A 16,042-nucleotide genomic window follows, 5' to 3' on the forward strand; every position below is an offset into this window, starting at 1 on the left:
TGGATAATTTTAGAAAGAGAGGGTCCAGATTGTCTAGCCCAGCTGATTTGTTCGGGTCCAGGTTTTGCAGCTCTTTCAGAACATCTGCTATCTGGATTTGGGTGAAGGAGAATCTCGGGAGGCTTGGGCAAGTAGCTGTGGGGGGTGTGGAGCTGTTGGCCAAGGTAGGGTTAGCCTGGAGGAAAGCATGGCCAGCCGTAGAAAAATGCTTATTGAAATTCTCGATTATTGTGGATTTATCGGTGGTGACATTTTTACCTAGCCTCAGTGCAGTGGGCAGCTGGGAGGAGGTGCTCTTATTCTCCATGGACTTTACAGTGTCCCAAAACCTTTTGGAGTTAGAGCCACAGGATGAAAACTTATGTTTGAAAAATGCTAGCCTCGGATTTACATACAGAATAATACGAAGTGCTTGTGGAGCACGTTAGCTAACCCTTCCCCTAACCCTTACCTTAAACCTTTTAGCTAACCTTTCACCTAACCATAACATTAACCCTTTAACCTAACTCCTAATCTTAACCCTAACCCTAATACCAACCGCTAGCCTAGCTAATGTTAGTGAGCTAGGTAACGTTAGCCACCTAGCCACCTAGCTAGAATTCGTAACATATTATACATTTGCAAATCTATAACACATTGTACATTTTGCAAATTCGTAACGTATAATACTAATTGTAATTGGTACCATATCATACGAAATAAGTGATGGACAGCCACAAATGAATACATACCATACGAAACGTAACATATCATCCTACAGAATAATACGATATGCTCTGAGACCAGGTTGCCACAAGACACCTAGGGGAGAAAGTTCTCTTCAGTGGCCCTGAGGGCAACCACCCCCGCCACCCACACACATACACACCTACAGACAACAGCTTCCCGCCCACCACAGTGGACCTCAGACAGCCCAAACCAACAGAACATAAGCAGCCTGCTCACCTGCAGCTAACTCACTGCACTTTCTCACAAAGACAAACTTCAATATAACCCCTATCACTCATTAATAACATTTCTCTGTGACATGCAATCTATTGTAATTGCGGTACAAAGTAAAAACACAATCACAAGGTAGTCTAGTATTATTGAAATGTATGTAGGGTAATCTGTTATCAAGATATTCACTGGCACCTGTAACAAGGCATGATTTTTAATACTCGTTCTTCTTTATCCAGTGCAATCGTGTAGAGGTTGAAATATAACATCACCTTATATCCACACGTATTTATAAACACCGTTGCTATGTCTACCATCCCTCAATACCGCATAGGCAACAATTTTGATTGTACCGCTCCTGCTCTCTCCTCGTAGTTATTTTTAGCCCATTCGTCATACCGCTTTTAGACACTGAGCATTTCTTATCGCTTCAATTTTAAAACACAGCGCTTGCCTGACCCGAAGCCCTCTATCTGCCTTCGAGCAGGGTACTAAATTCACTTTACCGTTTCCAAATTGATCCAACCGAGTTTCTTCTCAACTCAACGTGGTTTTGTTGTACAGAAGGTAAGATAGCTAGTGTCAAATCTTTGCAATGAGATACAACAGTGCATCAGGTTGGTACAGTAGCAAACCTGATCATGTTTTTAGTAGAGAATTTACTAATTTGAATCGGAATGTATTACTGTTATTTAGCCTATTAATATCAACTCTAGCTTGGTCTGAACTTAATTATATTTTATCACAGTTCAAAAGTGATTTCCATGTTTTCATTCATAGCCCACCTGTATCTTGCCACTTGCTTTTTTATGTAAGAGGCTGTTTATTACATGATACAAAATGTTTTACTTAATAATAATCTAACTGTATTCATATTGCACATACTTCACATGAATCTGCATGACCATAAACTAGCCTATATTGTCCCCCTTATTGTTTTATGCTGGTAGACAGATAAAATGCCATGCGCATTGATTCTGTCTCCAAGCAGTACCACAGCCATACTATAAATAGACCAATGCCCACATGTATGATCTCACCACCAGACGTGACTGAAGTAACAATGAGTTAGCTGCCTGCTACAGTACCATCTCTGCTATTATCTCCACAGATAGATAGACATGGTGTTTAGCAGCTGACTTAAAAAGTGGTTGTTTAAATGCATTTTCATAAGGTTTATATGGCTATGTATGTCAGTGGAGGCTGCTGAGGGGAGGAATGGCATTAAATACCTGGAAACTATGTGTTTGATGTATTTTATACCATTCCACTAATTCTGCCCCAGTCATTACCACAAGCCTTTCCTTCCCAACCCCAATTAAGGTGTGTGTGTGTGTGTGTGTGTGTGTGTGTGTGTGTGTGTGTGTGTGTGTGTGTGTGTGTGTGTGTGTGTGTGTGTCTATGTGGCTTTACAATACACACTAACAGTATATCTGTATTATCCCTTATCTAGATTGTTCACCTGTTGGTTACAGGGATGGTCCATTCTCATCAGTATCATAATATCTGTGGATCTCTTGTTCTACAGTCAGCTTCTCTAGTCAAATAGCCAAAGAGCAAAGACAGGACAACAGCACAGAAGAAAAAAACAGCACAGTTATAAACCCACCACGGTCATCCTGGCTGATCGTCTACGAGCGTTACGTCTCACAGACAACCATACGACCAACAGATCCAGCTAGTGGTAAGTGATTCCCCCCCCCCCCCCCCCCCATTCCCCCCACACAATAAAAAGTATCTTAAGATACAAAAACAGGTTGTCAACATTGATTCCTTGCCATTCCTTGCCATTCCTTGCCACTCTAAATCCAAGAGTGGACAGCTCAGTGAAATATCAATCAGCATTGACTGTTGGGATGTTGTGATGTTGGTGAAAGGACATATTTGACTGTCTTGTTGACCCCAGTGTTTGCGTTGCTTTGTTTCCTATGGTAACCTATTGCAGACATGCTGCTTGATGGCTTTGATTGGATGTTTGAGTAAATTTCAGGTTTTATGAAGCTTTTGTCTCTGCCAATGTTCTGTCTCGAGGTGTCAGATGTTGACTAAATCCAACTCTTATTTCGGCGTGGTAATGAGAAAACGCAGGAAGCGGGGGCTTGCCAGTATACACTTGACATTTTCAACTGTGACAAGAAAAAAATGCTCATGTGTTTTGATATGAAAGCCCTTCTCAGACCACGAGCAAACGACCCTTCAGTCTTTTCCCCACCTCAGAATATTGATGATATTTTTACATCACACTTGTTCTTGGCAGTGCGAGGGCTCACAGATGTCCACTCTGTGCTGTTCAGATGGCTTGAGGGGGCAGGTACCATCTGAGCTGTGTCATGGATGGACCGAGTCATTTTAACAGCTCCATGTACTTACAGTAGGTTTGACACAGTGCATCCTGACTGGCACCCTTTTCCATATATAGTGCACTGCATTTGACAGAGCTGGTCATTATATAAGGAATAGGTTGCCATTTGGGATGCAGCCTCAGTTTCATGGTACCAAAATGTTGCTTAGATTAACAACAATAATTTGATTAAATACAGAGGGAAGAAACACGTATTGTTAGTGACTTCTAGATTCTGATAATGTACGTCCATAGGTGTGACCATATTACTGAGCATATTGGCAAGTCAGATCCAATGAGGCACAGCACAGTACGCGCTGCTAGTCAACACACACTAACAATATATTCATGTCTAGTTGGATATTTTACTTGTCCAATTCTGCCATAACACCATGAATGCAAAGTGAATGTAATGTAATGTGTTTACTGAGTTTGATGATAATTGTTTATTGTTTTGACACATTGTACACAGGAAAGAATAATGCCTTTGAATGTGTTCATTCAACCAGTTAGAACAGCACTTGTTGAACATGGGCCCTGGTCAAAAGTAGTGCACTGTCGAGTGAATAGAGTGCCATTTAGGACGTAGATATTGTTTCAAATGGGACTTGTTACAGTAAAGAGAAGTGTGCATTGCCTTGTAGTTTAGAGGGAATTGAAACTAAAGGCCTGTTGTTGAATGACTTGGTCATCATAGTTTCTGTTCCACAAACACTCCTTTGATATAGTAGATGTCTCCATAGCAGAATTTATTTGATGCCTTGTTATACAGTGTGTCTGGCTGTGTTTTTCCTCACATGTTACTGAAACCTGACCTGTAATGTAGAGAGGGACATGTAAGGGAACTGAAAGAAGAACTGCTGAACATTTAGTTAATTTTATTATTCTCCTATTGATATGAAATGGCCTTTGGGAGCCCCCTTGTTTGCCTTTTCACCAGACTAATGACAGTTAAAGTGATGTGAGAGTGTAGGGTTTGGGAGTGCTGAGGTTCACACCAGTGATGCGTCCCAAATGGCACCCTATTCCCCAAAGGGCTCTTGTCAAAAGTAGTTGCACTATATAGGGAATAGGGTGCCATTTGGGATGGAGGAAGAGGAAGTATGTATGATGACACTGGTCAGAGGAATGATATACAGCACAGTAGTCAACAGTCATGTGCTTTATAACATGACTGTGTAAAAAAATAACATTACTAATCCAAACATTTGAAAATTGGGAGGAAAAAAAACACATCATAATTTGCTATGTAATTATTGCCCATATGTGAACCGAAATGAGAAGCTCTGACGTTAGTCATATTTCACACGATGAAAATGTGTGCCGTCAATTTAACCAGCATTTTCGCCAGCAGTAATCAGTTTTCACTTGATTAATTTGAATGCATTTTAGAACCAGTTGCAACAACATATAGCAGTTAACCTTATTACTGTAAGTTTCATACGTACAGTAGATATATAGGCTGTAACAATATCAAAATAATGCAATTTTTGACTAATAGAATGTGTTTATGGTCAATTAATATCTTACTATACATCATACAGTTACTATACATCATACAGTTACTATACATCATACAGTTACTATATATCAGACAGTTACTATACATCAGACAGTTACTATACATCATACAGTTACTATACATCATACAGTTACTATACATCATACAGTTACTATATATCATACAGTTACTATACATCATACAGTTACTATATATCATACAGTTACTATATATCATACAGTTACTATACATCATACAGTTACTATATATCAGACAGTTACTATACATCATACAGTTACTATACATCAGACAGTTACTATATATCATACAGTTACTATACATCATACAGTTACTATATATCATACAGTTACTATACATCATACAGTTACTATATATCATACAGTTACTATGTATCATACAGTTACTATACATCATACAGTTACTATACATCAGACAGTTACTATACATCATACAGTTACTATATATCAGACAGTTACTATACATCATACAGTTACTATATATCATACAGTTACTATACATCATACAGTTACTATACATCAGACAGTTACTATATATCAGACAGTTACTATATATCAGACAGTTACTATACATCATACAGTTACTATACATCATACAGTTACTATATATCAGACAGTTACTATATATCAGACAGTTACTATATATCATACAGTTACTATACATCATACAGTTACTATACATCATACAGTTACTATACATCATACAGTTACTATATATCAGACAGTTACTATACATCATACAGTTACTATACATCATACAGTTACTATACATCATACAGTTACTATACATCATACAGTTACTATACATCATACAGTTACTATACATCATACAGTTACTATACATCATACAGTTACTATACATCATACAGTTACTATACATCATACAGTTACTATACATCATACAGTTACTATACATCATACAGTTACTATACATCATACAGTTACTATATATCAGACAGTTACATACATCATACAGGTACTATACATCAGACAGTACAGTTACTATACATCAGACAGTAGGGAGGCTATATATGTGTATGTTATGCTGTATATTGTAGTCCATTGTTGTCATTTGGGAATAGATCATTCAACAGGGGGCAATTGAAAGGCTTGTAGGCTGTGATAGTTGTTCTGTTTAATACCAAGATTAATCCTCAGCATGCCATTAGGTTACCAGGCAACAGTGTGCTCTTCTGTCAAATACTTATTGTATTTATTTATTTACCTACTTTGCATTTAGTTATGAGGGCGGGAAGTAAATGATTTCATGCCTGTCTGGCAATAAACAAGAATATTAGCTATACGCCAACAAATCACTTGATAAACTGTGTCATGCTCTTATGATCAAATGTAATGTAGTTTTCCATTCACGCTCGGTACTTTTCACAGTATATCCTCAGAAATGATTGAAGCTGAAATCATCTCTCCATAACTTTCCATACATGCATGTTTTATACAGCACATTTCACATTTCACCTACTTTGCAGTACAATTTGATACAGGATACAGTACGCGTACTCAGAGCATGCGCTGACCAGCGGGCAAGTGTCTTTTTCAACCTCTCCCTGTCTCAGTCTGTAATACCTACATGTTTCAAGGAGACCACCATAGTCCCTGTACCCAAGAACGCCAAGGTAACCTGTCTAAATGACTATCGCCCCGTAGAAATCACATCTATAGCCATGAAATGCTTTGAAAGGCTGGTCATGGCTCAGATCAACACCCATCCCAGACACCCTGGACTCACTCCAATTCGCATACTGCCCCAACAGATTCATAGATGACGCAATCCCCCCAGACCCCCCACCCCACACACACACGGACACCGGACACTCTTTTTTTCCTACCTAAATGTACGTATTACAGATGTAGGATCTTCATTTATTTAATCACCACTTTACCTGCAAAACAATGTAATACATGATAGTAATAGCTTTCCTATATTGAGTAAGTTATGTATACATTATGGTATATATGGTGTTTAGAGGGATTTGGGACTGTTGATATGTAGTGCTTGGCAGGGCCAGATTGGGACTGTTGATATGTAGTGATTGGCAGGGCCAGATTGGGACTGTTGATATGTAGTGATTGGCAGGGCCAGATTGGGACTGTTGATATGTAGTGCTTGGCAGGGCCAGATTGGGACTGTTGATATGTAGTGATTGGCAGGGCCAGATTGGGCAGGGCCAGATTGGGACTGTTGATATGTAGTGATTGGCAGGGCCAGATTGGGACTGTTGATATGTAGTGATTGGCAGGGCCAGATTGGGACTGTTGATATGTAGTGCTTGGCAGGGCCAGATTGGGACTGTTGATATGTAGTGATTGGCAGGGCCAGATTGGGACTGTTGATATGTAGTGCTTGGCAGGGCCAGATTGGGACTGTTGATATGTAGTGATTGGCAGGGCCAGATTGGGACTGTTGATATGTAGTGCTTGGCAGGGCCAGATTGGGACTGTTGATATGTAGTGACTTGGCAGGGCCAGATTGGGACTGTTGATATGTAGTGCTTGGCAGGGCCAGATTGGGACTGTTGATATGTAGTGATTGGCAGGGCCAGATTGGGACTGTTGATATGTAGTGATTGGCAGGGCCAGATTGGGACTGTTGATATGTAGTGCTTGGCAGGGCCAGATTGGGACTGTTGATATGTAGTGCTTGGCAGGGCCAGATTGGGACTGTTGATATGTAGTGCTTGGCAGGGCCAGATTGGGACTGTTGATATGTAGTGCTTGGCAGGGCCAGATTGGGACTGTTGATATGTAGTGCTTGGCAGGGCCAGATTGGGACTGTTGATATGTAGTGATTGGCAGGGCCAGATTGGGACTGTTGATATGTAGTGATTGGCAGGGCCAGATTGGGACTGTTGATATGTAGTGCTTGGCAGGGCCAGATTGGGACTGTTGATATGTAGTGATTGGCAGGGCCAGATTGGGACTGTTGATATGTAGTGCTTGGCAGGGCCAGATTGGGACTGTTGATATGTAGTGCTTGGCAGGGCCAGATTGGGACAGTTGATATGTACTGTATTGCCAGATTGGGAAGAAGTGGAGACAGACAGAGGCTCAGAGAAAGGAGGGAGGCTGAGAGGTGAGAGACAGGTTTATAGTGCATGGCCTCAGAGCTTTGGGGCTGCATCTCAAACTGCACCCTGTTCCCTATTTAGTGCAATACTTTTGACCATGGCCGAAATCAGTTCTGGTCAAAAGTAGTGCACTATATCAGGAATAGGGTGCCATTTGGGACGTGTCCTCCTGGGGCTGTCTATATTTGGCTTTTATGCTCTGATGTGTTCTGATTACATTTTGTCTGTCTGAGGGATGTCAGCATCCCTCCTATCTTGCTACAGTATAATGTTAGCAGGGGATAACAGAGGAAAGAACGGCTGTTTTCAGAGCATGAAAAATGCAGCTGGGTCAAGGGGACGAAGGGTCCTGCGTATATACATCTACTGTATGTGTATGTGTGCGTGAGTGTGTGTGTTTGTGAATGCATTATGTGTGTGTGTGAAGTTAAACAGAGGCATGTGGGGTGGAGCGCTGGAGTCTATCTCAGTGTGTTGTCATGATAGGAACACCAGAGACGTGGCGTGGAGCGCTGGAGTCTATCTCAGTGTGTTGTCATGATAGGAACACCAGAGATGTGGGGTGGAGCGCTGGAGTCTATCTCAGTGTGTTGTCATGATAGGAACACCAGAGACGTGGCGTGGAGCGCTGGAGTCTATCTCAGTGTGTTGTCATGATAGGAACACCAGAGATGTGGCGTGGAGCGCTGGAGTCTATCTCAGTGTGTTGTCATGATAGGAACACCAGAGACGTGGCGTGGAGCGCTGGAGTCTATCTCAGTGTGTTGTCATGATAGGAACACCAGAGACGTGGCGTGGAGCGCTGGAGTCTATCTCAGTGTTGTCATGATAGGAACACCAGAGACGTGGCGTGGAGCGCTGGTCAGGTGATCTAGAGGTTACACTGCTGCTACCTACAGCACATCTACAGTACTGTGTTGGAGTGGATTTGAATCCGGCCTTCTAACATAATGTCTCTCTTAACTTCCTGTCCTTTTGTCACTGTCTCTAGACAATAATTCTTATTCTTATTATATATATATATTTTATAAATACATTAGCTATATGCCATACATACAGTACATTATTTACGTATATCCCAAATGGCACCCTATTCCCTATATAGCGCACTACTGATGTGGGATGCAACCTTAGAAAACACCTATTTCTGACACTGTGGTTTTGTTAGTGGAGAACATTCTACACAGTACTGTATGTAGGGTAACTCATCCCTCAGGTTTCTTAGTGGAGAACATTCTACACAGTACTGTATGTAGGGTAACTCATCCCTCAGGTTTGTTAGTGGAGAACATTCTACACAGTACTGTATGTAGGGTAACTCATCCCTCAGGTTTCTTAGTGGAGAACATTCTACACAGTACTGTATGAAGGGTAACTCATCCCTCAGGTTTGTTAGTGGAGAACATTCTACACAGTACTGTATGTAGGGTAACTCATCCCTCAGGTTTGTTAGTGGAGAACATTCTACACAGTACTGTATGTAGGGTAACTCATCCCTCAGGTTTGTTAGTGGAGAACATTCTACACAGTACTGTATGTAGGGTAACTCATCCCTCAGGTTTGTTAGTGGAGAACATTCTACACAGTACTGTATGAAGGGTAACTCATCCCTCAGGTTTGTTAGTGGAGAACATTCTACACAGTACTGTATGTAGGGTAACTCATCCCTCATTTCCAGTCATGTTCGTCACTCCTCTACTCCAATGTTCCCCACACAACATCACCTGCAGCTGGAGCCACACTGAGGGAGAGAGGGTCAGAGCAGTCCTTACAGACAGACCACGACATTTCTCCTACAACAGCTTCTCTTTTAGAAATGAGTGGGCAGTGCTGTACTGCTGTATAGCCTAGTTGGAGGAATGTTGATACTCCCCATTGCACTTACCGGGGGAGTAGCCTTGCGCCACAGAGGGGCTCTCTCAGTCACTCAGACAGGCTGCAGCTGAAAGGTGGGCTGGGGGACTGGGGCTGGGGGACCTGGCTGGCTGGGGTTTTAGCCTGGGTTACGTCCTAAATGGCACCATATTCCCCGGGCCTGGTCAAAAGCTGTGTGTTTTATAAGGAATTGGGTGCCATTTAGGACGCAACCTAAGCCTCTCTCTATTTGTTTCCATTTCCTGTCCCAGTGCATGCTGGGCCATGAATCATTCATGTCTCATCCTGTATTGATGAGAAATGGAAGAAATGAAGAGGCTGTCGCAAGTGTTTATGTTAGATTAATGTTGTGTTTTTTTCTTGTTTTTCTTGTTCTGTAATATATATTAAAAAAAAGGTAAAGGAAGGTGTTTGTTTTGTTTGTTTAATTTTAAACTATAATTTGACTTTAACTTTATTTGACAAACAATGTCTGCTATGTCACTGTATTTTCATATACTTTCATATATTTTAACGCTGAAAGGCTTTTTCTAAATAAAATTTCAGTATACATGTGAAATTGTAAAAAAATAAAACAACACACTTTTCAATGACATGCGCCCCATAAATAGACCTGTGGCCGACCCATGTGGAGCTTGTTGTTTACGTTTCCCAGTCAAAGCAGCAAAGAGGCTCAATGTGTAGCAAGTGTGTAGCAGAGTTCACTAATGCAATGCAACTTGGAATAAAATGACAGAATTAAAATTTAGTGAAATGAACAGGAGTAGGCTACAACGAGCAACCAACAGGTAGGCTGTTGATTTATTTGAATGGGGTTGTGGTTTATTTGAATGGGGTTGTGGTTTACATGAATGGGGTTGTGTTTTATCCAAATGGGGTTGTGGTTTATTTGAATGGGGTTGTGGTTTACATGAATGGGGTTGTGTTTTATATGAATGGGGTTGTGTTTTATTTGAATGGGGTTGTGGTTTATCTGAATGGGGTTGTGGTTTATTTGAATGGGGTTGTGGTTTATTTGAATGGGGTTGTGTTTTATATGAATGGGGTTGTGGTTTATATGAATGGGGTTGTGGTTTATCTGAATAGGGTTGTGTTTTATTGAATGGGGTTGTGGTTTATCTGAATGGGGTTGTGGTTTATATGAATGGGGTTGTGGTTTATCTGAATAGGGTTGTGTTTTATTGAATGGGGTTGTGGTTTATATGAATGGGGTTGTGGTTTATCTGAATAGTGTTGTGTTTTATTGAATGGGGTTGTGGTTTATATGAATGGGGTTGTGGTTTATCTGAATAGGGTTGTGTTTTATTGAATGGGGTTGTGGTTTATCTGAATGGGGTTGTGGTTTATGTGAATGGGGTTGTGTTTTATATGAATGGGGTTGTGGTTTATATGAATGGGGTTGTGGTTTATCTGAATAGGGTTGTGTTTTATTGAATGGGGTTGTGGTTTATCTGAATGGGGTTGTGGTTTATGTGAATGGGGTTGTGTTTTATATGAATGGGGTTGTGGTTTATCCGAAGGCGGCTGAGGTTTATCGGAATGGGTGCAGCATTTAGCTTCAATTAGCCTAGCTAGCCATACTGTGTAGCTAACTTCTCTAGCCTACTCCAGTCAAGACAGGCACTGTTATATGGGATGATAAATAACGTTGTGGCTGCTACAAGTTAGCAAGTCTTGGCTGTCGCCGAGTTGCCTTGGCTGCAGCGTCTCCCTCTCTCTCCTTCCATCTGCACGCTCCCATCTCACAAACACTGGCCCCTCCGCAGCTGCAGCAATAGAGAGCAAGCCTCTCTCCCTAGTGCAGCAGTGCTCAGATTTGATGTGTGCATAAATGTGAGAAGTAAGTATATGCGACCAGGTGTTGAATGTGCCCAGGAGACAGCCACCTTAGGGCCAGGGCCAGCTCCGTCATGACTCCAATGGTCGGCCAGTCCAAGCAGATTATTCATGATGACAATATAAATATGTACAAAAAAACTAACTACAAAAAAGCATTCCCAACTTCAGAGGTTGACTAACACAAAGAAAGGCCTCTGAGAGGTTTCCTACCTCTTCTCTCTCCCGGACTGACAATCATCTTAATTGGCAGCACCTGTGTGCAAATAAAAGCTTGGTTCAGCAGATAGACCATTTTAGTGCTGCCACCTGGGGATGGAGTGTGGAAGTGTATCATGGTAGTGTGTTTGTCTATAACACTAACCTTCCCCCCATATCATAACAAGGGCCTGTAGAGATTCAGAATGCCCTTGCCCCATATCCTCTTCTCCCAGTTAGTCAGCCACTCCTATCTGTCCTGTAAAAACATGGAGCCCAGGTTGATGATGACTTGGATCTTCAGACTGATGTGATGCTGTCACTGAGACGTCTACTGATCCTGATGGCAGGAACAGACCCTCAACAGACTTCACAGAGTCACGAGGTGTCACTCCGCCCCATCTCGTCCCATCAGCCACTGGGGTGCCCGCTTTCCCCTGGGCTGCCACACTCCGTGTCCAAAGGGGTTGTCTTTGTTGTCTTCTTTCATCTGACAGGGGTACCTGCACCCCGCCTGAAGCAGCCAGACCCCATCCTGTGAGTTATGGGGCCTGTGAGTTATGCCCCTCCCCCCACCTGGCGTGAAATGTGCAGAGCAAACGGGTCTGGGGAATTACACAGGGATTGGACACACTGACTCGGACTAGCCCTGGAGATCCAAGGACATAAGAGTCCCCCCACAACCCCTCGTAAAGACCCTCTGTTCAGATAGGTGTGAAAGAGGTTACCAGCCCATCTGTTTCCTCAACATAATCTTCCTCCCTTTGAGGTGACAACCTGGGATCATCCTCTGCTTTCTCTCCTTTAACTGGGTGTGTTCCGACGGTCTGATCTTCTCCATCAGGACGTTGACTGAATTGACCATTTCCCAGAAGCGGTGGAGAACCCAATGGGGAAGATCCATCGTGTTCACATTAAAGGCAATGGAAAATGTCAATCAATCATGTATGTTGTAGAGAGAGGGGAGAAATGTGTTAAAGGCTTCTGAAGTTATTGGAAAGGAAAGAAGAAAGGTTTTCTATAAACACCAAGAATGCGGTGCATTTCAACATCAGTTAGCATCATCAGCAGGCAGAGCAGAAATACGATAACATGAAAAGGCTCTTTTGATCTTTAGCGTTTTTCCTCAGTTTCTGATTTCTCTTTTCTATGTTCAGAATGTTAAAGGTACACTGGCTTATTCTGACATGCCTTGTTTAGTACAGGGAACAGGGTTGAAATGTTTGATGAAATCTTCTCTTTTTTCATCATGTTGTTCTGTGGCTCAACAGATTTGTCACACGTTGCATGTGTTTTAGGCAGTAGAGGCATAAAACTGAAATATCTCCCATTCAGCTTCATCAGATCCCATAGCTCTGAGACGAATGTAATGGTTTTTGTTGCTCCCAGTCTGTGGATGTTAGGGATATCAGTCTAAAGCTTGTTAGTCCCAGTGTTATTGCTGGGGCTGGGTTGAAAAGTCAACATAGTTGTTACTGGATCTGAGATGAAAGGAGAGGTCAGTGAAGTTGCAGCCGCTCCCAAACACAGCATGGGGTGTGTGTGCATGTGCGTGTGTGTCTGTGCGTGCATGTGTGTCTGGTGTCTGTTTACAGTGAGGGAAAAAAGTATTTGATCCCCTGCTGATTTTGTACGTTTGCCCACTGACAAAGACATGATCAGTCTATAATTTTAATGGTAGGTTAATTTGAACAGTGAGAGACAGAATAACAACAAAAAAATCCAGAAAAACGCATGTCAAAAATGTTATAAATTGATTTGCATTTTAATGAGGGAAATAAGTATTTCACCCCTCTGCAAAACATGACTTAGTACTTGGTGGCAAAACCCTTGTTGGCAATCACAGAGGTCAGGCGTTTCTTGTAGTTGGCCACCAGGTTTGCACACATCTCAGGAGGAATTTTGTCCCACTCCTCTTTGCAGATCTTCTCCAAGTCATTAAGGTTTCGAGGCTGACGTTTGGCAACTCAAACATTCAGCTCCCTCCACAGATTTTCTATGGGATTAAGGTCTGGAGACTGGCTAGGCCACTCCAGGACCTTAATGTGCTTCTTCTTGAGACACTCCTTTGTTGTCTTGGCCGTGTGTTTTGGGTCATTGTCATGCTGGAATACCCATCCACGACCCATTTTCAATGCCCTGGCTGAGGGAAGGAGGTTCTCACCCAAGATTTGACGGTACATGGCCCCGTCCATCGTCCCTTTGATGCAGTGAAGTTGTCCTGTCCCCTTAGCAGAAAAAACCCCCAAAGCGTAATGTTTCCACCTCCATGTTTGACGGTGGGGATGGTGTTCTTAGGGTCATAGGCAGCATTCCTCCTCCTCCAAACACGGCGAGTTGAGTTGACGCGAAAGAGCTCCGTTTTGGTCTCATCTGACCACAACACTTTCACCCAGTTGTCCTCTGAATCATTCAGATGTTCATTGGCAAACTTCAGACGGGCATGTATATGTGCTTTCTTGAGCAGGAGGACCTTGCGGGCGCTGCAGGATTTCAGTCCTTCACGGCGTAGTGTGTTACCAATTGTTTTCTTGGTGACTATGGTCCCAGCTTCCTTGAGATCATTGACAAGATCCTCCTGTGTAGTTCTGGGCTGATTCCTCACCGTTCTCATGATCATTGCAACTCCACGAGGTGAGATCTTGCATGGAGCCCCAGGCCGACGGAGATTGACAGTTCTTTTGTGTTTCTTCCATTTGCGAATAATCGAACCAACTGTTGTCACCTTCTCACCAAGCTGCTTGGCGATGGTCTTGTAGCCCATTCCAGCCTTGTGTAGGTCTACAATCTTGTCTCTGACATCCTTGGAGAGCTCTTTGGTCTTGGCCATGGTGGAGAGTTTGGAATCTGATTGATTGATTGCTTCTATGGACAGGTGTCTTTTATACAGGTAACAAACTGAGATTAGGAGCACTCCCTTTAAGAGTGTGTTCCTAATCTCAGCTCGTTACCTGTATAAAAGACACCTGGGAGCCAGAAATCTTTCTGATTGAGAGGGTGTCAAATACTTATTTCCCTCATTAAAATGCAAATCAATTTCTAACATTTTTGACATGCGTTTTTATGGATTTTTTTGTTGTTATTCTGTCTCTCACTGTTCAAATAAACCGACCATTAAAATTATAGACTGATCAATTCTTTGTCAGTGGGCAAACGTACAAAATCAGCAGGGGATCAAATACTTTTTCCCCTCACTGTAACTGTGTGTATCTGTGTGTGTGTATGTGTGTGTGTTGGTGTGTTGTCTTTACTGCAGGGTGGGACATTTTTTGCAGGTAAGTAATGCATTCACAGTGTACCTCCAGGGGGCACTGTTGCAGAGAGATTTGGGTTTCTATCCCAAATGGACCCACTGTCCTACCTACCGTTACCCTTATGCACCTTGTACACTAGCACGCGGTGCCACACTGTGAAACACCGCTTCCCATTCATTTCAATGGAAGGAAAGCGGTGAGAAGCGGAGAGGGCGGGGGACCTTTGTGCGGCGCGTAGGTGGCGTGGGAGGCAGTGAAAAAGTTAAATATTTCCCAACTTTATGCAAATCACCAGCGGCGACCACTGGGCGATGACCAATCATATTGAGTGGTTTCCATTATGAATTTGACGCTACTGTATGCGGCCCAAAGATGGCTGACAAAAATACTAGGATGGGAGCAAATGTAAGTAATTATATCGTCATAACGAATCATGCAAAAAATGTGCAATTGAGAGGAATATGTTAGTTAATGTAGAGACAAACAATTATGCATTTTTTTGTCATTAAGTTAATTTATGAAAATCACTATTTAGCAAGCTAGCTGACTAGCTAACGTTAGCCAGCTACCTGGATAGCTCTATGGGTGTTGTGACATGAGTAGGAAATTGTAATTCTGGTTGTTTAATGTTTTATCGACTCCTGAAACAAACAGCTAACCAGGCTGTCGTATTGTGAAATAGATGTAAAGTGGATGTAAAGAATATAGCTAGCTAAAGCATTTACTGCAAATGTAATGTACAATTGTGTACGCTTGCCTTGCTAATATTTTCCATGCAATGAGGCCAAGGTAACGTAGCTTGCTAACTATTTTCTTGCTTATTGTGCAGTGGAGGATAAAAATACCTGTATGCCTATGGATGTGTAGCTAGCTATGTAGCCGATCTGTGTATGGATCCAAAAACGTTTGGAATACATATTTTTTCAGAACCTAGCGATGACCCTCAGCTATCAGTGTAGGCCGTCATTGTAAAT

At 42.2% G+C, this 16,042-nt stretch overlaps 1 protein-coding gene across 1 annotated transcript in view; it reads left to right on the forward strand.

The window, feature by feature from the left end:
• The first annotated feature begins 1,330 nt into the window (after window positions 1–1,330).
• Window positions 1,331–16,042, forward strand: part of LOC106595161 (histone deacetylase 9-B) — a 99,059-nt gene continuing 84,347 nt past the window's right edge. The window contains exons 1-2 of the mRNA XM_082959661.1: window positions 1,331–1,506; window positions 2,468–2,623. The gene's annotated coding sequence lies outside the window, so the exon portion shown is untranslated. The remainder of the gene's footprint in view (window positions 1,507–2,467; window positions 2,624–16,042) is intronic.

The sequence above is a fragment of the Salmo salar genome, chromosome 02 (genome assembly GCF_965601325.2).
Source record: "Salmo salar chromosome 02, fSalSal1, whole genome shotgun sequence".
Taxonomy (NCBI): Eukaryota; Metazoa; Chordata; class Actinopteri; order Salmoniformes; family Salmonidae; genus Salmo; species Salmo salar.